This window comes from Rhinolophus sinicus, linkage group LG10, assembly GCF_036562045.2.
Source record: "Rhinolophus sinicus isolate RSC01 linkage group LG10, ASM3656204v1, whole genome shotgun sequence".
NCBI lineage: Eukaryota > Metazoa > Chordata > Mammalia > Chiroptera > Rhinolophidae > Rhinolophus > Rhinolophus sinicus.
Window position 1 is genome coordinate 28,771,239 of NC_133759.1, and position 25,332 is coordinate 28,796,570.

Consider the following 25,332-nt stretch of genomic DNA (forward strand, 5'->3'; position numbering starts at 1 on the left):
TGTGGGAAAATATGTTAGGCAAAGATACATGTAAAATATAGAGGAAGATATAGTCATGTTAATAATTCATAAGAAGTAATCCTATGTTGTCTTTTAAAAATTGAAAAATGTGTTCTTGTGTATTGAGATGAAGATTTTACCAATAGCATTGAAAAATATTTCTAATTCTAACAAGGATCAATCTAGTTTATGTACATTTGCTTATTTAAAACTATCAGAATCCAGAAAATCATTCTAGTTTTGTAGGTTTGTGATTTGTTTGGGTGACTTATTGTTTAGGTTATTTTGCAGAATTATTTATTTGCTGATTTATTTATGTATTTCATTATTTATTTATTTGATTATTTAGTAAATTATTTATCTGATGAATTATTAATATATCTTCATGACATGCTTTAAATTATTTATAACTTAATTTTGAGTTTATTGCTTTTAGACGCTGCATTGTTACTGACTAGTTTTGATTTTTTTTCTTTGTGGTTCTTTAAAATTAAAGTATTAGCTCTAAGGCAAAAGTATATTCATTGCAATGCCCATGGATTTTTTTTTTTTTTAAGTAATTTATGGTAGAGATAAAATTTTAGTTACGCTTTGTTTAGCACCAGATTTACCTGTTTAGGGTTATCGGTGATAGAATGTTTGTGTGTTGTGTGCATACTCACCCTAGAGTCACTTACAAATTAATAATACAGACTATCCTCTGTAAACTGAGATGAACATCTAAACCTCAAACCTCAGTCCACATTACCCTTTGTATCTCTAAAGGACAGGTCTGTAGTCCTTACCTGCTTTAGAATAAATAACTGAGTCTTAGTTATTTTATTTTAGTGGCAAATCTATTTTACTACTGGAATATTTTTAGGAAAGTTCAAAGAAATGAAATCCAACTTAGATTTGGATCCCTGAGATATAAATTTGACTGATGTCACCTTTGTTTTCTTAAATCCCCATTATATGTATTTGGAAAACAGCATGATGTTTATATAGATTTTTATATCAGTCATAGTGACATTTATTTCATATCATATCTCTTATGGAAAGTTTTATACCACTTTAATGAACTAAAATGGACAAGGGTCTTTATAAATGCAAGCTATGGTTTCTCTGACATTGCTAATAATTATGTAAGTTTCTATTTTTAACTAAATAAGGTATATCTTCTTTTTTCTGACTCTGTTTCATAAGATAGTGTAGTTATTAGGGCTCAGGTTGCATGGGTTTAATGAATTGGTTAGAGTAGTTGTTTGGGTAAAAGAGAGTCATGTGTACAATATGGTCTTTCTTTTGTGTTTGCTTGCAGTGAATTACTGTGTACTTTTACAGTTTTAACATTTCAGAGAGAAGTAGCATTGTACATTTCAAGTCAGGGGGCTGTTGAAATACAGTGAAAATGACCTCTGTTCACAGATTGTAAATTATGCATATATATACCCAAATTTCTTGTTTTGAAATACTGAATATATGAATATTTAATTCGAATATTGCTTTAGTATATTCTTCATATACTTGCCTTAAAGAAAGTGGTTTCATTTGATATGTGTACACGGATTTAAAAATATATATAATTGTACGTGTCTGTGACTTTTCTATTTTGGAGATGAACAACCGTAGGTACTGTTAGATCCGGAATTTTGTTTTAAAATGTGCTTCAGTATGCCAGGGTGTACTTCTTTAGAAGAAAAAAGCTTCCTTCCCCAATGTTGAGTAAGTATTAGTTGTCATGATAATGCACCCAGCTCTCACCGTTAACATATATTTGTGGACTACTACTACCTGTGTCATCTAAGTGGTCTTTCATTGGAAGATACACATATGTGCACATACACATATGCACATACATGTGAAATTTTCCCCTGACATCAAAATAATGTTTCAAACGTGTTTTTGAAAAGAGACATTAACGGAGATTATAGTAATAATAGCTAGCATTTATTGAGCAGTTACTATGTGCAAGCACAGTGTTTTTATCTTTTAATGAGATAAGTATAGTTATTATCTTCACAGTGAGATAAGTATAGTTATTATCTTCATTTTACGAATGTGGAAGCAGAAATTTAGAGATGTTAAGTAACTTGCTCATCGCCACACAGCTGACAGTAAGTGATGATACTGGGATTAGGACTTGTTTAGTTTGACTCTGAGGCGTCTTTCTTAGCCCATTACAGTTTTGTATATGTAGTTTTCACGAGAGTTGTTTGATTTTTGTTAGAGAATGTACGTATTTATCTCTGATAGGTTTAACTTGCTAAATAGTTTCACTTTGCATAACACTGGGTCATCTTTTTTAAACAGTAGGTAGTACTTGAACTTCTTGAATTTTTTGATTTGATTCTTCTTGTAATCCTATATAGTGCACAAGAATTACATATTGAGGAATAATTTGTGCCCCAGAGAAATTATATGTTTGCTTAAGAGATATTTAATACTTAGACCAGATCTTTTGACTTTTGAACCCAAGGCAATTTCCAGGGCTGTATTAGGTCAAGTTTAATTTTCTTGTAAAAATAATGGTATTATCAGGGTTAGATATACGCATATTGTTAAAAAGAATGTGATGCCTAAATTTTTTTAGAAATGTTCACAAAGAATTAAATTGTCTCTAAATATAGTGTTTAATGCACAGGTAAGTTTTTTAATTGTGCATAAAAAAGACAAGAAAGTAATCAATTGTAATTTTAAACACTTAAATGTAATTATTCAAGAGATTCTGGGGAACCTCAGAGAGTAAGGAAAAACAATGTGAATTTGGTGTGAGGCTAAGAGAAAAGGATCTTTCCAACCCTGTTTACTACCTGCAGGTTAAGGGAAGCCTCCATCCTGGGTCTGAAACACTCAAAGGATGTCAGCAAACAGATGAGTTAGACAGTAACCGAGTCTGGGTAATTAATGTTGGTATGAGTGCCTAAGTAACTGCATCAGTGTGAGTGGCAGGGTACTGTGTGAATCCCTCAAAGTTTTCAGTTAGATTTTTCAAGTAAATAATTAGCGTTACATTATAAAATCCTCAAAACCCATGATTTAGGTAATATGAAATACTACAATAGCTAGGATGAACATACAATTTACCTACCAATTCAGGAGGTATTACTATTGGGAAGAGAAAGATAAGTATGGCAAAGTTGGTTATAGTATAGTAGATAGTTCTAAAGTTTTCATATCATACAGGAATTTTTATGTTTATTTTTGCCTTGTGAATCTTCTAATAACATATTTGATACTGGACTGAAAACTAACCTTATTTATTATACCTTCAGAATTATAATTTTATGTTGGATGATCCAGTGGTCTTTTTTTTCCTTAAACAGCCATGTTACATGTTACATATACTGATAATTTGGCAGTTTTGCTAAAATATTTTTGAGATGTTTTTCCTTGGTGAAATTTTGTGTGGGAGAATAAGCATCTCTAGAAGAGAGTTGCTTAAAGGTTTTGTTTTTTGTGTAGTTTTCTTTTCAATTACCTCTTGACATGTATTTATCTAACATGGCATATTACATTATTAAAGTTCATAATTAGATTATTAAATTTAAATTTCTAGTTAATTTTCATTTAGAGAATAGATGATTTAAGTTGAACTGAGTAACCACACTGGCATATTTTTATTTGAATCTACATTAAAAAGAAAAATTCTCATGCAATCATTCTTACTTATTCATATGTATAATATCAGAACCCTTTTTGTTCAGAAAGGCCTATTATGCCTAGTAACAAAAGTAGGAGTTTCCATATATTCTGCCTGGAGTTTGTCACAGTGTGAAGCACTTAGTGAAATATTACTATAGTTGTAAGAGTAATAACATAGCTTATGTTGGCTCTGAGAGTAGCTCCTTTATAATTATGACAAGTAAAAGTACAGCCAAAGGTCACATTAAATACAAGATTTCTTTCACACCTCATCCATTTTGTGGATAGCATGTGAAGTAGTTCGGGTACCTGCATTGATATTTTAAGAGAGCAACCCAAGGTTGATCCCATGGAAGTGTTTCAAATATCTTTCCTCCTATCTCCCATGTGGTTGCAAAATTTGGCATGAATGTGTATTTGAATTCTGGACTAATTAAATAGAACCTTATTAAATTTAAAGTTTGCAAAATAAAAAGGAACTTTCATAACGCAAAAATTTCATAGGGCTCTAAATAATAATGATGACATATAAGTGTGTTTAATAATACAGACACTATACTGACTCAGTGCAGTCTTCATATTGATCACCTTAGTATTGATATTGCTCACTGAAGCAGTAAATACCCAACAAAATAGAAACAACAGCAAAAGCAGAAAATAAAGTTACATAGGTGAAATTATATAAGCATCACATGCCTATACATATCCAGTCTATTGATCAGTTCCTATTTTTGACTTTAATTTGGCTAAGTAAAAGTTGGAATATTAAAAAGGTCATATATAGAAAAGCTTACTATCAAAAAAATCTTATATAAAGAGAATATACATATGTTGCAGAGTGGTTATCAAATCCCTTTAAGTCATCCTCTGTATACAATATCAAAAAATATAGACTGAAAAAAGGATGTTCGGAAGAGGATACAATTGGCAAGTTATAATAATTGATAAGAGCATTTCTGTTTTTTAATTTTATTTAAATTTGTTGGTGTGACATTGGTTAATAAAATTATATAGGTTTTAAGTGTGCCATTCTATATTATATCTCTGTACACTACACTGTGTGTTCACCACCCAAAGTCAGATCTCCTTCCGTCACCAGATGCTTAACCCCCTTTACCATCTTCTGCCATCCCCCACCCCCATCCCCTCTGGTAACCATTATACTGTTGTCTGTGTGTATGAGTTTTTGTTTGTCTTGTTTGTTCATGTGTTACTTCTAGTTTTATATTCCATATATGAGTGAAGTCATGATTCTTGACTTTTCCTGTCTGACTTAATTTTGCTTAGCATGATAGTCTCAAGATCCACCCATGTCACTGCAAATAGCAGTTATTTCATCTCTTTTTATGGCCCAGTACTATTCCATTGTATTTTTGCACCACATCTTTAACCAATCATCTATTGAAGGATACTTTGGTTGTTCCCATGTCTTGGCCACCATGAATAATGCTGCAGTGAACATAGGGGTTTTCAAATGTTTTTAGTAAAGACCCAGAAGAGGGATTTCTGGGTCTTATGGTAACTCGATTACTAATTTTTTGTGGAACCTCCATACTGTTTTCCATAATGTCTGTACCAATTTACATTCCCACCAGCAGCCTCTCCAACGCTTGTTATTACTTGTCCTGTTGATAATAGCTGTTCTAACAGGTGTAAGGTGGTATCTCATTGTGGTTTTGATTTGTGGTTCCCTAATAGCTAGTGAAGTTGAACTTCTTTTCATAAATCTGTCGGCCGTTTGTATGTGTTCTTGGAGAAGTGTCGGTTCAGGTACTCTGTCCATTTTTTAATTGAATTTTTTGGTTTTTAGTTGTTGAGTTGTATGAGTTCTTTATATATTTTGGATATTATCCCCTGATGGAGGTGTTGTTTGCAAATATCATCTCCCATTCAGTTGGTTAACTTTTTGTTTTGTTCATGGTGTCTTTTGCTGTACAGAAGTTTTTTAGTTTGATATCTTTCTGTTTCATCAAACACTTTTTTTCTGTTGTTTTCCCCATTACATGTTTCTTGCTGTAAGACTTCTGATTTCCTTGATATTTTATAAATGAAAATTTACTGTACATGAAGTATGAGTAGTAATAGGGTTCAAAGATGAAATTTTATTTTGTCCATAAGGCTCCCAAATAGAATGGCACAATTTTGCACTTAAAATATGAAAAATAATTAATACTAACCAATCAGTATTTTGGGGGACTCTGAAATTAATAACTATTGACAACCATTTTGAACTGTTGCTCATATCGTAATCATTCTCTTGCTTCACAGAAACTATATTGTTAAATTTTGTTACTGATTTCTTAAATGAAACCTAATTACAAAATAACCCAATTAAATCATATTGTGTGTGAAAACCTGTGTAAGTGCATTTTTGTATAGATACGTAGTTTTGTTTATCTTCAAAGTGACACCTTTTATAATATATGTAAGCACAACTTTAGAAAATGTATAACAGCTTGGCAGTCATTTGATATTGATTCAATGTACAGAGTCATCTGAAGATAGCCATTGTCATGAGGGTTCTCTCCAATCTCACAGTCATCTTTGCCCAGACAAAGAATACTTGCTTCTAATTCCTTCGTCTGATTTATTTATTATGGTTACTATTTCTTTAGCTGCCTGCCATTTTCATTCAGAGTTACGCGGTGATGTGTTAATGTGATGTAGAAGAAGGTCAAAGATTTGATACCCTCAGAGGTTGGATAGCTTTGCTCTGTTCTTTATCTGTGGATCTCAACTCATTGTTTTGTTTTGTTTTTTCTGGTTTAACTTCCTCATTATATGGAAATAAAAAGAAAAAAATCTAAAACTTTATTTTACTCTCAGACTTGATTAATAGTTTTTTTGGGTATAGAATTCTAGGTTGCACATCAATTTTTTTTTTTTTTTTTAAAGAATTTTGAAGGCTTTGTTTCACAGCATTCAGTGTTGCTACCAAGGAGTCTATCACCTTTATTTTATTCCCCCTCCACATTGTTTTCTGCTGTGCGTGACCTGTTTTTATCATTTGGGAAGTTTTTAGAATCTTTATATTTGAAATTTTATGATGATGTGTCTTGGAATGGATTTTATTCATTATTTATACTGGATCTTCAAAGGACTCTATCATTCTGGAAGCAATTGTCCTTCATTTTGGGGACGTTACCTTGAATTATTTTCTTCCCCCACTTTGTTTGTTTGTTAAGATTATTTTTCCAGTTCTCTTAGTTGGACATTCCCCACCAGGGTAGTCGAGGTGGGACATTGATTGTTGCCCGACTGTGGGCAAAATAATTTGCTTCTACTCAGTGATTTTTATGATAACTTCTCTTTTGAATTACTTCCTTTGATATGTTATATTTCTATTTTCCAAAAAATTTGTGATCTCTTTGGGGTTTTTGGAGTGATATGAAATAAGCCGATGTGATTAATCTTTGTTAACTAAAACTTTCTATGTGGTTTACTCCTTAAATCTTTTCATGGCTAACTCATCCTGCAAGATGCAGTTCTTGAAAATGTTTCCTGATTTCTCAGTGATACCATCTCACCTTCTATAAATTTTTGTAGAAGAGCACTTATTCCATGTTTTAATTCTTAATTTATTACTTATCTTTGTGATAAAAACAGGAATTAACTTATTTTTATCAATGTCTGTCAAATCATAGTGTTTCGTGAATGAAAACAAACAATACAAAAATTAGGTAGATGGTAGGTAGCTACAGTACAGTTTTGTCAGAATTGTAATTATTTCTTATTTTAATCCTTTTTAATTTAGATAGAAAATAAAACTTAAAGGAGATTTACTTTCAGTAAAATATTAGTACTGTTATTGTCTTATGGTAATCAAAGAAATATCTTTACATTGAAGCTAAGTTACAAAGTCGTCGTGAGAGTTTCAATGTAAAGGAGAATCATAATGAATTTAATTAGAAATTAAGCTACAAGATATTAAAAAAATAGTGAATAGTTTTATATATTAAGGTGAGTACGACAAAATTGTAGAAAAGAGGCAAGAATGGAGAAAAAGTGTTGTTGTCTTTGGTTAGCGTAACATTCCAATGATTCCAAATAAAATAAAAAAATTGTAGGAAAACAGTATATACTACTATTTATTTTCTGAAAATTTGCCTTAGCCACAGACCAAAGTAAAACATCCAAATTCTCACAAGATTTTGTTAAAAGTTATTTGTCACTCTTTTGAGTTCGTTTCACATCAGAATTACTTGTTCTTTGTTTCTGGGAAGTTTTCCTTTGATCATAATGTTGTTTTGTTTTATTAATTTTAACTTAATGGTAGGACATAAAATTGTTGTTATTTAAACTATTTGACTAATGACTCATGTTTTCAAAAAAGTTAAGTCAATCAGCAAATATGTTTTGAGTACCTACAGGACTCTGGTTGGTATGAAGGGAAGCTGAAGAGGTATTCACTTTTGAGAAGGTATCTTCTGTTAAGACAATGTATGCACATAAGGTGTGTCAGGTACAAAGTTCAGTAGGATGACAAATGTCTCAAATTGTATATGATTAGGTACCAATGAATGGCCCAGATGAGATTTATAATAATTCAACTATATTTAGTAGACTTATTACATATTCTTAATTATATTTTAGGCATGATGTATATAAAGTAATAAGGATCAGTAACTTGATGAAGAGTTATTTAAGTGTTCTAATTTGTTTTTTAATATTTAATCTCTCATTTTAGCTCATAGACTCAGTATCTTTAGGACTTAGTTATTATTATCCTTTAGTTTGCTTGCTAATTAGAAATGTCCTTAAAATTACATAGAATTACTTTTGGGATATTTTACTTTTTACCTATTGACTACATATACATATATATGTATCTGTGGCATATACGTGTATGTATATATAGTCAATATATATGTACATATGTATGTATACATATATATGTATATTTGTCATATCCACAGACAGATGCACACACACACACACACACACACACACACACACACAATAATGTTCTTATAAAATCATGTAAGTTTCAAAAATTAGGGATTTTACACCAAAAAAATATAGGTGGTGATTTTTTTCCTGTATGGTAATCTTTTGGTTCATAAATTATTGTTAGAATTGTTTGTTTTATGCTCATGTATTTTTATCTAAATTCAGTATTCATATTTTTTAGGAGTAGCTTCAGGATAAAATGACATATTCTATAGTTTTTTATTCAAATTAACTTACTTTCCCCTATCTTGAGACCTTGTAATTCATTAGAATATTTTCTGGTGTGTACACAGTTTACACCTATGCAATCTCTATTACTCCGTTTCCCACACTTTGTCCATCTTCGTATCTTTCAGTTTATAGCCCACTTCATATATTAGGTTACACTGAACCCAGTACTTGCAAAAAACTTTATGAGAAACAAACCATGTGCAGAAAGGTCTAAAGGAGAAAACAAATATAGTTATGCTATTGTATAAACTTTTAAAATGTCTAGCAAGCTAGAATTGTTTAACAGATGTGATTGCTTCATTGTTTCAAATTTATGCCAATCAGTTGATAGGATTTGATCACACTCTAGTAAATTTATGAGAGAAATTACAATATTGCATGACATGCTTCAGATAGAAAACATCAATATAAGTTGAATGTGATTTCTTGTTTAAGCTAACAAGTCAGTAATTCTTTAAATCAGATGGTTGTATTTTGAGAGAATATCAGTTTTTGTGAAAAATTAACAGTATCTTTGATATTTTCTTCATGGTGACAAATGGTATATTAAACTTTTGTTTTAGTATACAACTGTGATTGTAGATGGGAGGCACCTTGTTTTTATTTAGTTATAGATGACCTACCTGTCAAATTTCCAAAGGCCTATAAAGAAATGGGGCTGGACTTAAAAGAAATTTGACTGCAGAACATTTTAATGAAAGATAAAAGGCTTATCACTGTAGGACTGAATTTCTTTAAGCTTTCATTAGATGTATCTAAAGGCTTAATTACTAGGAATTGTTTTTAAACAAGTAGAAGTTTAAAACCTTACATAAACACAGAAAATGGAAAAGATCATATTGACTAAAGAAGTGACAGGTTCCTCCAAGGAAGCTACAGCCAAAGAATGGACGTCAGATTCTCAAGCCTGTTTGTACTAACAAGTGATAGGACCAGTTATTGAAAAGCCCCTGCTAAGAATGATTTTGATCCCCTTTGCCCTCATCTACCCCCCCGCCCCCTCCCAATAAACTTGAATTGAAAAAAAAAAGTGTTTTTAACTTCATTTAGGAGGTCTACGTAGTGGAATTTTTCAGTTCAATTTTGAAATAAAAGCATGAAGTCTCTTGCGAATTTGGTTTGAATTGTTACTAAGTCAAATCATTTGTGAAACAGAGGGTAGAATTTTTAGTTTCTTAGCTTGTAATTAAAATGTTTAGAATATGGAGACTAGCCAAACCAATGATTTTTAAGGTAAGGCTGGTATGTTTCAGAAGGATATTATTACATCTTTTAAATTTTTTCGTGACTTACATTTAAAATATTTAAGAAAAATTTCAAATAGTCACAAAGTACACAGTATAAATAGAACAAGTAACCTTGTATTTACCATGCAGAATTAGTGTGTTAACATTAGCTCTCTCTCTGTCTCTCTGTCTCTTTGTCTCTCTCTCTCTCTAGATCTATCTATCATCTATCTATCTATCTATCTATCTATCTATCTATCTATCTATCTATCTATCATCTATCTATCATTTTAAAATTCCTCGATTCCCAGAGATAACCACCATCCTGAAAGTGGTTTATATCCTTCATGTCCATTTTAGACTTAACTACATCTATGTCTTCATTAACATTGAGTGGATTCTCACTAATAAAATATTTGTTTAGTCTTTGTGCAGTTTGCTTTTTTATTCTTTTTACCCAACTTTGTTTCTGAGCTGTTCCTTACTTCTGTTTTTATATCTGGTTTATAAAATTGAACTGTTCTCTAATATTCTGTGATAGAACATCAGTACCACAATATGTATGTATGTTTCTCTTTGGATGGACCTTTAAAGGTCAGGATACTTTGCACAGATTTTGTCCCCAGATACTCATGTGGCTCTGTTGGGCTCAGAGTTTTCAACACATGAGACAACTGCCCTCAACTCTTTTAGCATCGTATCCAGGTTCTGGCATTAGGCAGCATCCCCAAGCAGTTTGGTGCCACTGGAGCAGTGCGTTGCTTTCTCCTTTCTTGCTGAAGTTCGTCTGGCCTTAAAAGCCAACCGCAAAGACGCCTGCAGACAACCCTGTTATGTTGCTGTTTTAAAAAAACTTCCTCCTATCCTCTCCACCCTCCCAGTAAAAACAAACAAACAAACAAAAACCATAAAACCTCTTCTTTTTTGTATTTGTTTAAAAAAGATGCCTTTTGTTATATTTTACCGTTTTTACATTTTTGTTTTATTTTATCCTGTGGGAGATGAAGATGTATGCTGTTTGGGGGTTTATTTTGCCATAGCAACAGTTGCACTGGCTGGGCCTGTGCATATATAAAGACATGGTTTTGCTTAATGTGAACAATATAATTTTGTGTCCAGGTGATTATATAACTTACAGTTAATAACAGTGAAATATGGAGTATTGAGAATTAGACACTCCTATTTGTGAAGAGTTGGAATTTTTTAGGCATTATTTGAAAATTTTATAAAATCATCTAAATTGCATTCTTTGGGTTCAAATTTATATTATAATTTTTATTAGTCAGTCCGGCTTCTTTTAATGTGTTTTGTATGTTGGTAGAAGTCATATATTTAAAAGTACACTTAAACATATATTGCACACTTAAGATTTGGATTGTGATGAACTCTCAAACCATTGAAGAGAAAGCTGTCAGTTTACAAAATTCCTTGTGTGCCCAACAGCTTGAAGCTGCCTCATAGAATGGCAAATATTAGAGTATTAATGTTATTAGCCCTTTCTTGAAATACCCTTGGAAGTATTTTTGAAATAAAAAAAGGTTATAGAAATTGCCAGGTCTGGATCATTTCTTGTGTACCCGTAGTTTCAGAAAGCTGAAAAATGTTTATGGTGTGTAATAAACAGATGCTGCTCTAACAATGCAATACATTATGTACCAAAAATGATCTCTGCTTTAATCATAGATGCTGACTTAATGAGACAACCCTAGCTTACATCAAAAATGGAGTTACGATGTGATTTTTTTTGCTTTCTGTATGTTTTTTCTGCATAATTAATAGACATACATTCCTTTTAATGTCATTGTCACAATTGTTTGGAGTTTTTATTTCTTTCATTTCACACAGTTTTTGTTTTGTTTTGTTTTGTTTTGTTTTAAATTCCCAGGAGTATGTTATTGTCTCATAAACCCATTCAAAATAGTTACTAAAATATTTTACAGAAGATGTCTCATTTTGTCTTGTATTAAGTCTGTTTTGCATGAAAAAATTCCTATCTGTTCATTTTTTAAAGATTCTATCTTTTTGTTTGGGGAGGACTGTATTTTTTAAATAACTGGTGGGAAAGTTATGGGGAGACTGTCACTTTAATCGGTGAATTGATTATTGTGAGATGGTGACAGTTGAGGTTTCCAGTCTCTCTCTCGCAGTGTGCTTACGTTGCCCCTTAGGTGTGCTGCTGCAGAGGCCTTGGAACTATCCTGGTCTGTGAGAGCTCTGCTAGGCTCTGCTTCCATTTCCCCTTCCCCAGATTTTATTCCCTCACACTCGACTTCAATTGCTGACTTTGAGCCCTTAAATTCTTCTACATCTAGATTGTACACCTTGATTGACAATTTGCTTTTACATATGGTCAGATAATTCTATATTTGGAAAAATATTCCTATTGTGTGTTTTATTCCACTGAACCTTGCAGTGTTAAATGCAGTTTGGATGCATAGGGAAGAATTAATGATTGGAAGATACAGAGTTGGTAAATTATTTATTCTGGCCCCGAGGAAGCTGAAAAGCTGAGTGAAAGACTAATAAATCATTTGTGGGAGTGCTGGTTGTCACTTCCAATTATTTTAGACGGTTTTGTGATAAACTGCAGCACCTGCTGTACCCGCACACCCTCCCTTGGTGCTGGTGGTGCAGCTCGTTTAGTCGATTATCAGAGACAAGTTTGTGTAAAGTTTATTTAGGTTGGAAAGGAAATTACTCTTTTTAAGTCGGTTTGGATGCTTTTTCTCGTTGTTTTGAATGAAAGGATTTTTGTCACAAGACAGGGAATCTGGAATATACATCCCACTTTAGCCAGGGGAGACTGTCTTTATCTTTTGTTAAATTAAATACTTGAAGAATTGAGCTTCTTTATTATTCCCAGACTAATTAAAAACTACTTCGACTGAGATGATTAGTATGCTAAAGATCAGATCATCTCTTTGATATGACACTACTTGCAGAGAACTACTGCTGCTGTTTGACCAGGCCTTTTGTCATCCTTCTTGTAGGATGAAATGTGTTTAATGGCTGAGGCTTTGAAACTAGTAGTCCTAAAAGGTCCTGAGGTCCCTCCTTGCCCTGGTCCTAACCTAAACTCGGCTGCTGAGATCCTTGGAGGCATGAAAGAACTTGAAAGAAAGCTTAGCCTGCACTGGTGTGGTTCTAGCGGTCAGAAAATAGGGCCACTCTAAAATTCCTTCCAAAACAAATTATGAAAATCATACAATGTGTCTGCTTCATGCTTGGAATTATGGTTAGTTATCTTGTTTCCATCAGAGTTTAATAATTATTTATGTTCAAGCCCAGAACATTGTTTCTTTATACATCAGAGTAACTTGTCTTCACTGAGATTTTCAGCTTAACATAAAAATACAGGAGATTTGAGAGGACTCTTATGGCTATGTACAAAGAAACAATCTTGATAACTGTTCTTGTGTTCATTAAGTCACAGTTTTACTCACTAACTTATTTCTCCTCATAAACATTTATTAAGCTCATGTGTGCCTGCTCTCTGGGAACAACTTCTACTATGAGTAATAACAACTATTTTTTTAGAACTTGGTATGTTCCATGTACTAGTAAGCATTTTACATATATTATTAACTCATTTTAATATAAGAACTCTATAAGGTATTTGCTGTTCTTATCCTTATTTTACAAAGGACCCTTATGAAGTGGTAAGGCCATAGTGATTTAATTTTTTCTTTTTTTTTTTTTGAGTCTATAGAAGTAGGGAAGTGTTTATGATAAATCTTAATTAGTTTTAGGGATTTCAATCCAGGTAGTGTAATAATAACTAACATTTATTGAACATTTAATTTTGTTTGGTACTATATACATTATTTCACTTTTAACCCCTGCATTATTAATCATTATTATGTTTGTTATAATGAAGAAATAGAAGCTTAAAGAGGTTAAGCCACTTGTTCTGGGTTAAGTTGCTTGGAGATGGAGGAGCTGGGATTTGAATTAAGATCTGACTGCCTCTAAACTTTGTTTAAGGGGTCAGAAACCCTAGTCCTAATGGTCTGTTGTGTGATAAGCAGTATAAAGTGGGGAGCAAAATGGGCTAGTGGGAACCCAGGCAACTGGAGAGCTTTTCCAGAAGTGGGTCCAGAGTCTCTAGATCTAGTGATTTTTTTTTTTTTTTGAGAGAAGTTAAAAATCTAGACTTTCATATAAAATGTTTAAATTTTAAAATCTTGGCAGTTTATTTAGGATGAATTGTTTGCCTACTGGATGTGGCCTGTGAATGCCAGTTTGTAACCTTTGCAAACTCTATTGCCTTTGGTAGAATTTGTTTTGACTGGAGGTTTCCATTCTAACTTCATCTAATTGAAAACAATTAAGAATCTATGAATAGTAATAATAGGATAGTATCGATAAAATTTCATTCTTAGGGAGATTAACAAACTAGATGAAACCTAATTATTCGTTATTTTATTAATGCTGTGTAGTTCATGATACACCCCAGATTAGTTTTCGTTGAGCTTGGCTTTCAAGTGATCGTGAATGCTACTAATTTAAATACAGTCTAGCACAGAGCATTGAATCAAAGAATAAAAACTTTAGACTAGAATCTTGAAAATCTCAGCAGGTAGTAAAGTATGTAAGTGTTTATTGACACTTTCTCTTAATGTTGCGCCACTGGTAACAAATCCTTTCATTTCCTCTTATTCATACACATTTCTTTTCCTATGCTATGCATCATGTGGAAATTTAAGATGCACATAGTTTTTCATAAGGTTCACATAGTTTTTCATCGAAATGCCTTTATCAGATTACACATAAAATTAAATAATATGTGGAATATTTTGACTTTTAATGGAATTTTGTGACTTGTAATGGAATTTAACACAATTAGTCAAAGGCCTTTATTTATGTGGAGTACTACCCAATGGCAAAGTTTTAGTGAATGGGAACTGTCTGAAATAAAAGTTAGTGCTTGTTTGTTACTGGCTTTATTAAACACTTTTATGTTACTTAAAAAACAAATAACATGTTCCTGAGACAACTCAATGTCATAAGTATTTGAAAAAAAAAATTCAGACTAATCAGTTGTTAGAAGATTCTTCCACAAACCCAGGTTGAAAACCTAATCTAATAATTGTTATTCTAATTCACTATTTTAAAGTAACTTTTCTTAATGGATTTTCAAAGCCTACCTTATAAGGGAAGACATTCCACCCAAAATCAGTTCGTTCAAAACGGAAAGCTTAATAAAATATGAATTCTTTAGTGTGTCCTTTAGATCCTTTACGTATTATTTAATATATAAATAAAATATTTGTTACTGACTTAATTTTTGTCTTATAAGTTTCTGCTACAAGTTATAGCAGTTTTTTGACTTAGAGCATTTCATTTAATATTGTTCAATTATTGGTCAAAGTATGGCTTTAAAAATTAATAGAAAAATATTTTACTATGTCTTTTTTTATTATAAGAACAATATATGTTCATTACAGAAAAATTGAAAAATAAAAAACACATGTTATCTCACCACACAGAAATAATCAGCAAACGCCTTTCTTTTTTGAGAACTGTTTTTTCTTTTTCAGTTTGATGGCTTAGCATTTTATAGTTGTCTTTTTTGTGTTATTACTCATAGTTTAGTAGATTCATTTTTAAAAGACATTATGATGCTTGATAGAGTTAAAATGCATCCCCTTCGTAGAGCTTCTCATCCAGTGGTTGGAACTAAATTCTTCTCCTTAACTTCCATGTGACTATACCTAGTATGATACCTTGTAGCTACTTTTATCTTACCCCAAAGTTCTCTGAGGGCAAGCATTATCTTATATTTCTCTTTATAGTCTCATAACATTTACTGACTGTTGGATGAATAAATAAAAGTAGATCTTAAATTCAGTTTGTCTGTTGCATCTACCACTTGAAATAGCCAAGTGGCAGCAAATACATGAATGTGATTTTTGCCATTTTAATGGGTTATTCAGGTAGGGCTTTTTGGAAATGTGATTATACAAAGAAGTGACTGAAGTTTATGGAGCTAATAATTCTTCCTAGATCTAAAGATGGACCTGGTCCTCTATATCATAATTAATGAAGATTTGTGATGTTCAAATATGTCAAGTAAATCTAATTTGAAAGGTGAATTTTGCTAAATAAGTATCTTTGTACAGTATTACAGTATTAGAAATCTGCAAAATATTGTTGGAAGATTTATTATTAAATGGCGCATGGGAAATTTGAAGTAGACAAATTTTAGATATGGTAGATCTAGTATGGTATTTAGATAAAAAGGTAATTCATAATGCTAGAGGTGACTAGGTTTCTAGAAGTTTTCTTTGTCAGTAGGAAACTGAAGTTTTGGGACATAATAATTGGATCAGGGTACACGGTAGTGTACCTAAATGCTCATTACTAATGTATACTTAAATAGTTTTTGAATGACTAAATTAAATGTCTTACGTGTAGAAATTGTTCAAAACTTTGTCACATGTACTTCAGGAAAGTTATTACCAAAAAAAATTTACCATTAATATACATATTAGAAAACAATATTTGTATGCCTTAAAAAATATCCCTTGGAGAGAAGAACTTAGAAGACATAATACTTTTAAAACATGGCAATGTAAGTAAAGATGAACTAGAATGGGTTCTAGGAGCTTTGTTTGTAGCAGCACTTTGACTGTAATTGGAAGGTTGCCTTGGATAAGCTTTATGGAAACTTTTCAAGTTGGAAGAAGATTTCAGCTGGAGTGTCTAAAGGGTCACTTAAAAAAAAAAAAAACCCTCTATATTAAAATAAAATGTGTCCAGGCTTTAAAGAAAAGATCTCATAGTTTGCAGATGATCCTAAAATTGGAGCTAGAGGAAATAATGAGGAACAATGCAATCAGATTCAAAAAGATTTAGATTGTTTAGGTGATTGGGCCAGCAGATGGCAAGTGCAGTTCAGTGTAGACAAATGTAAAATAATTATCGTAGGAACAAAGAACCAATCATACAGCACACTGATCAGGAAAAAATTTGTGGGTTATTGTAGGAAAACCATTGAAACAGTTAACCCGGTGCACAGCTGCAGCAAAAAAGGCAAGCAAGAAACCAAATTAGCAGACGGATGGAATATAAAGCAAGAGGCAATACTTCTAGTGTATTAAGAAACTTGTTAGACCCCATCTAAATTACTCAGTCTGGTATTGGTTGATGGAACTACTTTAGAAAGAGTAAATTTTTTGCCTTGGAAATAGACTAGGAAATTGTAACAAGTGAATCTAATAATGTTAAAGAGATTTGAATTAATTTTTATGAATTTTAAATTTGTACACTTGTATAGATACAAGCAAGACACTGAGTCAAAGTAAAGGAGCTTTGGGTCTGGCTACTATGAAAACTTGGTCTTAGGAAGGACATGTATACTCAGTTTCAGCTGCCCAGGGCCTGACCTAACCTTCTTGCTAGTTTAGGTAACAGGCTGCCCTTCACCTTTCTTGACCAAAGGAGCCTAAAGGCTAGCTTGAGGTCCTTCTGCAGCCTCAGAGATGTGCGTTGGCACCTAGAGACATCACCTAGAGCATGAGATTTAAGAGCTGCGGAAGAGATTCCTCCCTGGTCTGACTCTTAATGCAGTAACAGACCTTGGAGGCTTCAATCTTGGCTGTGGAGGCCAGACTTTGTGATTTACCTTCCTTGGTTCCTGTCCAAGCTAGAGCTACCCAGTACACAGCCAATGAATTCCTTTTGACTTAGATTAACCAGAATGTATCTGCTGTGTATAATCAAGAGCCCTAACTGGCACAGGGGTAGTGTTCTGTTATTTCAGCCTTGGCCACTGCATTGCGTTTGTTGTTGTTGTTGTTGTTATTTAGTGTGTTTGCTTTGTTTGGAGTGGTGCCTTGTAAATGATGTGTAAATGATGTTTTGGATGAGGAGAAGAAAGCTGAAATGCAAATATATACCTATCCTTACATCCCTCTCTCCCAAACTTCCTCATAGTTAAAAAAAGCAAGAAGTATTTGTACCAATACCATCAGTATCTATACTTTTCCTGTAAAATTTAACTTTATCCATCGAATAGTGTTACTTTGTTAAAGATTGGTGTTTGGTATTCAGCCTATTTGTAAGAAGAGTGTACACATTTCGTTACATATTTGGTATCTCAAAATAATTTTTTCATTTCATTTTGGATGAAACTGAGTGCATGATTTTCTTAGTGTCATATGAGCAATAAAGTGCAGAATCAGGAATCCTGAGCAAGTTTTCCTTTTATGTTGCTGTTGACGAGTGAACATTTGTTGAATGAAATCTTTTGAAAAATAACATTTGTGAATTAGGAATAGTGGATTACATTTTAAGTTTGTGGTGAGTTGATTGATTAATAATTAGAATTGATTTTTATAACACAAGCACTGTTTTAAATAGTGGTTAGAATTTTCTGTTTATCACATATGCCATATTGACTTATGTTTTAGTTGAATTGTTAGTTCAGTATATGGATGCTTGAGGAACAGCCACATGCAGAGTAAAGTGGGACAAAAGTAACAGAAGTTTTTTTGTTTTTTTTTTGAGAAGTGGTGTGCAGGGCTATTCTGTGGGAAATTTTTGAAATAATCAAGAATTTCTCTTTGAGACTTTTCACCATTCTTAAAAGTGTAATGGAACCTTCTCAATAGAAAGATGTTGAGTCTATTACTCATAAACCTGTAGGTTGCCAGAACTTGTCTCCTACCCTAAGGACCTGTATCATAGCATGTCCTGCCTTCCAAAGTAAATATTCTGTGATTCAAATTTGACACCTCCCTCACAGCCACTCTGTTCCATATTATAGATTATTGGCAGTGGTAGGACGGAAGCTGTGTGACTGAACTCTTTCAAACATATTTAATAATAATTTAATAATCCTTTTAGAGATCAAATATTTAATAATTATTTTAGAGATTATTCTTTGAAGAAGATAATATTTAGTTCTTTGAAATTTTGGTCAGTATGTCTCAGTGAAGGAAAAACGTTCATCTGGTGTTCAGGGAAATGTCTTTGGTCCTGTTGCAGTTAGGGATTGCTTGCATATATAAGTCTCATAATAAAGGAAATTAGTATACTTAGAAAAGTAATTATTTTAAGTATTTGAGTATTAAAGGTAGATGAAGTTTTACATTCCAAACTTTACATTGTATGAGATCTTTGTGAAATGGAATGGGATGTAAATTCCCCTCCCACCCCCGCATTATGTGCATGTGTAGAAAGAGATGTATAGGATATGGGGCTGAAATACTTATCAGATGATTATGTACTGCAGGTGGTATGTCAGACTGCTGAAGACTCGTCTATATACCGTGTTTCCTGAAAATAAGACCTAGCCGGACCATCAGCTCTAATGCGTCTTTTGGAGCAAATATTAATATAAGACCCGGTCTTTATTTAATATAAAATAAGACCGGGTCTTATATAATATAATATAATTTTAATATAAGACCGTGTCATATAATATAATATAATATAATATAATATAATATAATATAATATATCATATCATATCATATCATATCATATCATATCATATCATATCATATCATATAATACTGGGTCTTATATAATATAAGACCGGGTCTTACATTATTATTATTATTTTTTAAGATTTTATTGGGGAAGGGGAACAGGACTTTATTGGGGTACAGTGTGTACTTCCAGGACTTTTTTTCCAAGTCAAGCTGTTGTCCTTTCAATCTTAGTTGTGGAGGTCACAGCTCAGCTCCAGGTCCAGTTGCCGTTGCTAGTTGCAGGGGGCGCTGCCTGCCATCCCTTGCGGGACTTGAGGAATTGAACTGGCAACCTGTGGTTGAGAGCCGGGCTCCAACCAACTGAGCCATCTGGGAGGCAGCTCAGTGCAAGGTGCTGTGTTCAATCTTAGTTGCAGGAGGCCGAGCCCACCATCCCTTACAGGATTCGGAGGAGTTGAACCAGCAACCTTGTGGTTGAAAGCCCATTGGCCCATGTGGGAATCGAACCAGCAACCTTTAGAGTTAGGAGCACAGAGCTCCAACCGCCTGAGCCACTGGGCCGGCCCTCTTATATTAATTTTTGCTCTAAAAGACCTATTAGAGCTGATTGTCCGGCTAGGTCTTATTTTCAGGGAAAAACAGTAGTATATTATTTTAATGTAGATTTTTAATGTTATTGACCATTTGTATTTATAATTTTCTCTTTAATATAATTTGCCTCTTATTCAGGTGTTTTTCTTATACTTAAGTATTACATTACATAGTAAGAAGATTGAGCCTTTCCTGGTATGTTGGCAGTATTTTCTGTTTTTCATTTGTGTATATATATATATACATATATTTTTAAATTACTGAGTTGAGGCATTGCTTTTTGTTTGTTTTATTTTTGGGCCATATAGCCAACTTAAAAATTCACTTAAATATGCCTTGTTTTACATAAAATGTTTTATTTTTAGTGTTAAATTTTTAATAAATTTAGGATTTTAAAATCTTAGTTTTTGGGCACATATTCTGCATTTTCTGTTTATTGGTTTTGCAGACATCGATGTACACACAAACTCACAATTAGAAATATTAAGAAAAGAGCCCTGAACGGCTGCCAGCTGACTGTGACCTTGAGTCTCAGCTTCTGTATCTGTAAAATGAAGGTATTGGTCTAGCACAATGCTCTTGATTCACTTGTTTTGCCCATTAATCACAGTAAAAAATAAAATTGAAAGCATAACATAGGACTCACCTATACATACTCATATACAGATACATGTTTTTATGTACATACACACACACTATGTGTATTCTACTTTTTGTATGTCATATCATATCATGTTATGCAGTGCCAGACATTTTTAAAAAAACTCCTGTATGCAACTTACTAAATTGCTTTTATTATCCACAATGGGGTGTTACTCACAGTTTGTGAAACACTGATCTAGTGGATTAGCCACTCAAATGCCTTCTAGGGCTGACCAGGTAAGAGATGCTAATACCTTCGCATTTTAGCAAGTCAGAGAGCCTGGGTCCTATCTAAAGGCATTCAAATTAAAATAAAACAAAACTTATTAGGTCAACAAATATATTTTCAGGTGGAATTTAGTCTGCTAGTTGGGGACCCTAGCCTAGTCTAGTGGGAAAACAAAACAAAACAAAACAAAAACCCGAAGACATAAAATACAAGTTTATTACTCTGTCAGATTGCTATAAAATGTTTTAAACAAACAATGCGTGTTTGGAAAGTGGACCACAGTCCATACCTTGAGCAGCATTGGTCTAGATGCTGATGTTTGGATACTTTCCAGTACTTTCCTGCTCTAAAGTTCTGTGGCTCTGTGATAATTTCTAGACATGGAAATTAGAAAATGAAATGACCTCATTCGGTTTTTCTGATTTGGCTTGAAACATGAAAGACCTTATTCTAGGTACCTGAGTTACTTTGAAGGTTGATTAAAGGGGAAGGTGAACTTGTTCCTTGCCATGTCAAGCAAAGGCGATGACACAGTATCCCACAACTGTGTCCAAAAACAGAAAATGCTGATGCATAACCAGTGAAAAATCACATAGGAAAAGTTTGGTGTCATTGAAAAAAGTGCAGTAGCTTTTGGATACCTACTAAATCTTTGTGTGTGTGTGTGTGTGTGTGTGTGCACGTGCGCGTGCGCGCGCACACACAATTATTTTTATGACCTGATTTTCTAATTTTGGGAGCAAGATATATACCTACAAGAAAGATTCTGGGATGTACAACCATTAAAGCTCACTCTGGTGACTTGTGTAATTGTAATGGAACCATGGAGCCATTAGGCTCCAGATGGAACTTTAATCTGGCTTCTGATTGAGCCAAGTGTCCTTGTAGAGTCTCTAAGCATCTGTTTTGGAAATATATGTGACATTATTCAAAATTTGTACAAATTAAGCCACCCTTGGGTTATAATTCAATTTTTCTTTATTGAGAAATGTAAACAGTTTTATGCAATCAAGTAAAACTAGCCTATACCCATTATTTATTTACCTATTAACTTGTCCTTTATATTTTTGTGATTGAACTCTTAATGGATTTAAGAAAGCTTACATTACTTCTAAAATTATACTTTGTTTATAAAATGTGAAGAGTTTTTTCTAGTTTTAAATAGCTTCCACATAGGTACTTATTTTTGAGAGACTATTTAAAAGTACATAAAATTATGGACTTTTCCTTGTTGAATAACAGAAACTCCCAAATATTCTGCCTCATTCCAGAATGAAATTAATTTTCTCCCATTATAGCAATTCCAGAGGGTTAGGGAGGCTCTGGGGCTTGGTCTCAAAACACTGTACTAGCAGGTACCAGCTTGGCTTGTCTGTCTCTCCATTTGTCTTCATACTGGTTTCCTTCATGATCATAGGATAGCTGCCATTCAGCAGCTGGAGCAAGAAACTGATTTCATTCTAGCAGAGAGAGAAAGCAAGAATATTTCCCTTCCTTGCAGACTAAAAGTTCTTTCCTTCAGTTTTATTGGCTCAGTTTAGACCACATGTCCATATGGCTTTTCATTAATTATTCTCCCATTTACAGAACCACAGAAATTAAAATTATATTGTGGCAAGAAATGCTAGTTAGGTATTTTATAGTCCCTTTGGCTTTTCTTTTTAAGTAGAGACTGGAAAAATTAGTTTTTATATTAAGAGTAATAAAAATTACCTCGCACGGGTGAAGGGTAAGGAGATTGAATTGTTAAATACATGTGAGTGACATTTTCTCAGAAAACTGTCATGTATTATCACTACTATTTGTCCCTTACCCCAAAAGAAAGCTGTATGGTTCTTTGGTCGCCTGATCCTCAGCATGTGTAGCTAAGTTTTATTTTTTAACAACTGTATAATTCACATACAACGAAATACTTAGTAAAGTTTTAACAACTGAGGATGAATATTGGAAACAAACAGCTATAAATTCATGGCAGAAAGATCTTACCCTGGGTTTAAACTAGGAAATACTGAAAATGCTGATACGTAAGAGAAAAATTCCTAAAGGAATATTGTGGCAAATGTAGATGTTAGGTTTAGATTATGCCAGTGATAGTAGAATGTGTACACAGATTTTCCCGAAGGGTATAAACTGTTTTTCTTCCAGTTCATCCACTGCTCTTAAATTTCTTTTGCCCCTTCATGTGTCAAGAGCGTGTTATTGTAAATATCATGAATTTGGATTTTGTGATAAATTGATCAGAGGTAGTTTTAACTATAAATAATTGGTAAGCAACGAGTAGAATAAGTAACCTATTTACCTCTTTAAGGCTTTAAAAAACAAACAAGACAGTCTAGGTGTCTTCCTTGCCTTTATCTTTACATCTGCTAAGTCTTGTTTATTTTCTCTGGTGCTTATCTCTGGAATCAGTTCTCTATATTCTGGTTTGGACCCTTTATCTCTTTTTTGGACTCCTTAATCTCTGTGCCAGAATGTTCATATGATATATATATATATTATTCTTCAATTTGCTTTTTTAAAAAAATTACTAGAACATTATGGCACCTGTCCATGTGAGCACACATACCCTCTCATTTTATTTCTTGAGTTTCATAGTATTCCAATCCATAGGATTGATTATAGGTATTTGTAATGTATAATTTCAAAAGAGTCTTTCTTGATGCTAAATCTTATGTTATTCTTATTAAAAGTTCCTCTCCCACCCTACAGTGCTGTCTCTTAGGGCAGGGAACATTAATTTCCCAAGGATGGGTATATCTGAATCATGAGTGGGCATTTTAAAACTCTTTCCCTAAAATTTTGATAAATGGTCTTGGTTGGGGATTTCTCTTGTAGTAGGAACAGGAACCATTTCAGATATCAGAGATGACAAAAGATTGTAAACTCTAATCGATTGACCGTGTTGCCCCCACCATTTAATAATTTTGAACAGCTTGCCTTTTCCTTGGCTGGAAATCTTTTGTTTTCTCTTTCACTTCTTTACCTTGATTTTTCACTCCGTTTAACAGTCTTCTTCTCTTGTCCTATTTATCCTGAAGCTTTATCCCATGTTTTTTTTCTTCTTCTGGATTGTTACACTGCTGTTGAGCTATTCACTAAGAACTCTTGTAACTTCTTTTAGACTTAACTTCCGTCTGTTAGATGTTGAGCTACTTGAGGACAGAGTGGTGTTATGACTTTTCTAGTTTTAGCGTGTAGATAACATATATAGTAATACACATGGTAGTAAATGAAATACCTGATTCTGTAAATGAAATTTAATGGAATTATTATAGAAATCTAAGTATTTTTATGTTTTGCATAAAATAGCTGAACTTTTAATAGTGAAAGTTGCTGAATATTTGTTGTTGTAATAACTTGGAGTTGCAGAAAGACTTTACTTAAGCACCTGATAATAAGGGGAAAGTATGGGTTATGAGACTTCAACTTCCAAATCTACCCAGGGAGGAGCAGAGATGCTAAGTCTTTCAAGAGGCAGAATGAGTGATGGGCTTGGAAGCTTGTCCACGGCCTGATTGACTATATTGATGCAGCTAAAGAAAGAGTCTTCCCAGTAAGGGTGGGGAGTGGATTGGTCTGCCATTATTGGGAAAGGAGAGGCTCAAAAGCTGAAGTTGACAGTATTCATCCCAGCATTAGCTGGAAGATTTTTAATATTCTGGTTTCTACCTCTTGATGAAGAAATGTATGCAGGGAGTTGCAGATGGACACTCCAGATTTTCTTTCCAGGTGGAATAGTGATTAAGAGCAGGTAGGGTTGGAATCCTGGCTTTGTTACTTGCTAACTGTCTATTCTTGTGCAAGTTTCTCATCTTCCTGTGTCAAAATTGACTCATCTGTAAAATGGTGATACTAATACTACCTACATCATAGGATTGTGGGGAGATTTAAACGAGATGGTATATGTAAAGCTCTTAGAACTGTTTCTGTTGTAAATAATATGTATAGGTGTTATTATGCCCCTAATATTTGGGCCTCCCATCTATTTCTTTTTGTTCTAAAAAAATCCATACTTGTTTAGGTTATTTGACTTTCCATCTAGGTTTGTCGGAAAGAAGAGAATGTGCCATTATAAGTGTTGCAGACCTGTGACACAAATATTCCCAGTTCTTTGGCATTTATTTCTCATTGTATGATAAATAAGAAACAAGAATTAGGTCTGTTTCTTGGCTGTGATTAATGTGTGTTTACCCTAAGTCATGACTCCATTCTTGAATTTTCTATCAGAATCCACTTTCTAATCTACATTGCTGAAAGCCAGTCCTAGAGCCTATTGCATCCTTAGAGTAATGACTGCCCTCCCATGACACTGTTTGAGAGCCGGCCATTGTGTTGCCCCCTGGACAAGTCTATACCTCATCCCAGCAGCACTGTGGGTGGGCCCAGGTGCTTGAACTGT

At 33.3% G+C, this 25,332-nt stretch overlaps 1 protein-coding gene across 3 annotated transcripts in view; it reads left to right on the forward strand.

The window, feature by feature from the left end:
- TBC1D5 (TBC1 domain family member 5) overlaps positions 1-25,332 on the forward strand; it is a 489,595-nt gene that overhangs the window by 35,941 nt on the left and 428,322 nt on the right. The gene's annotated exons all lie outside the window — the stretch shown is intronic.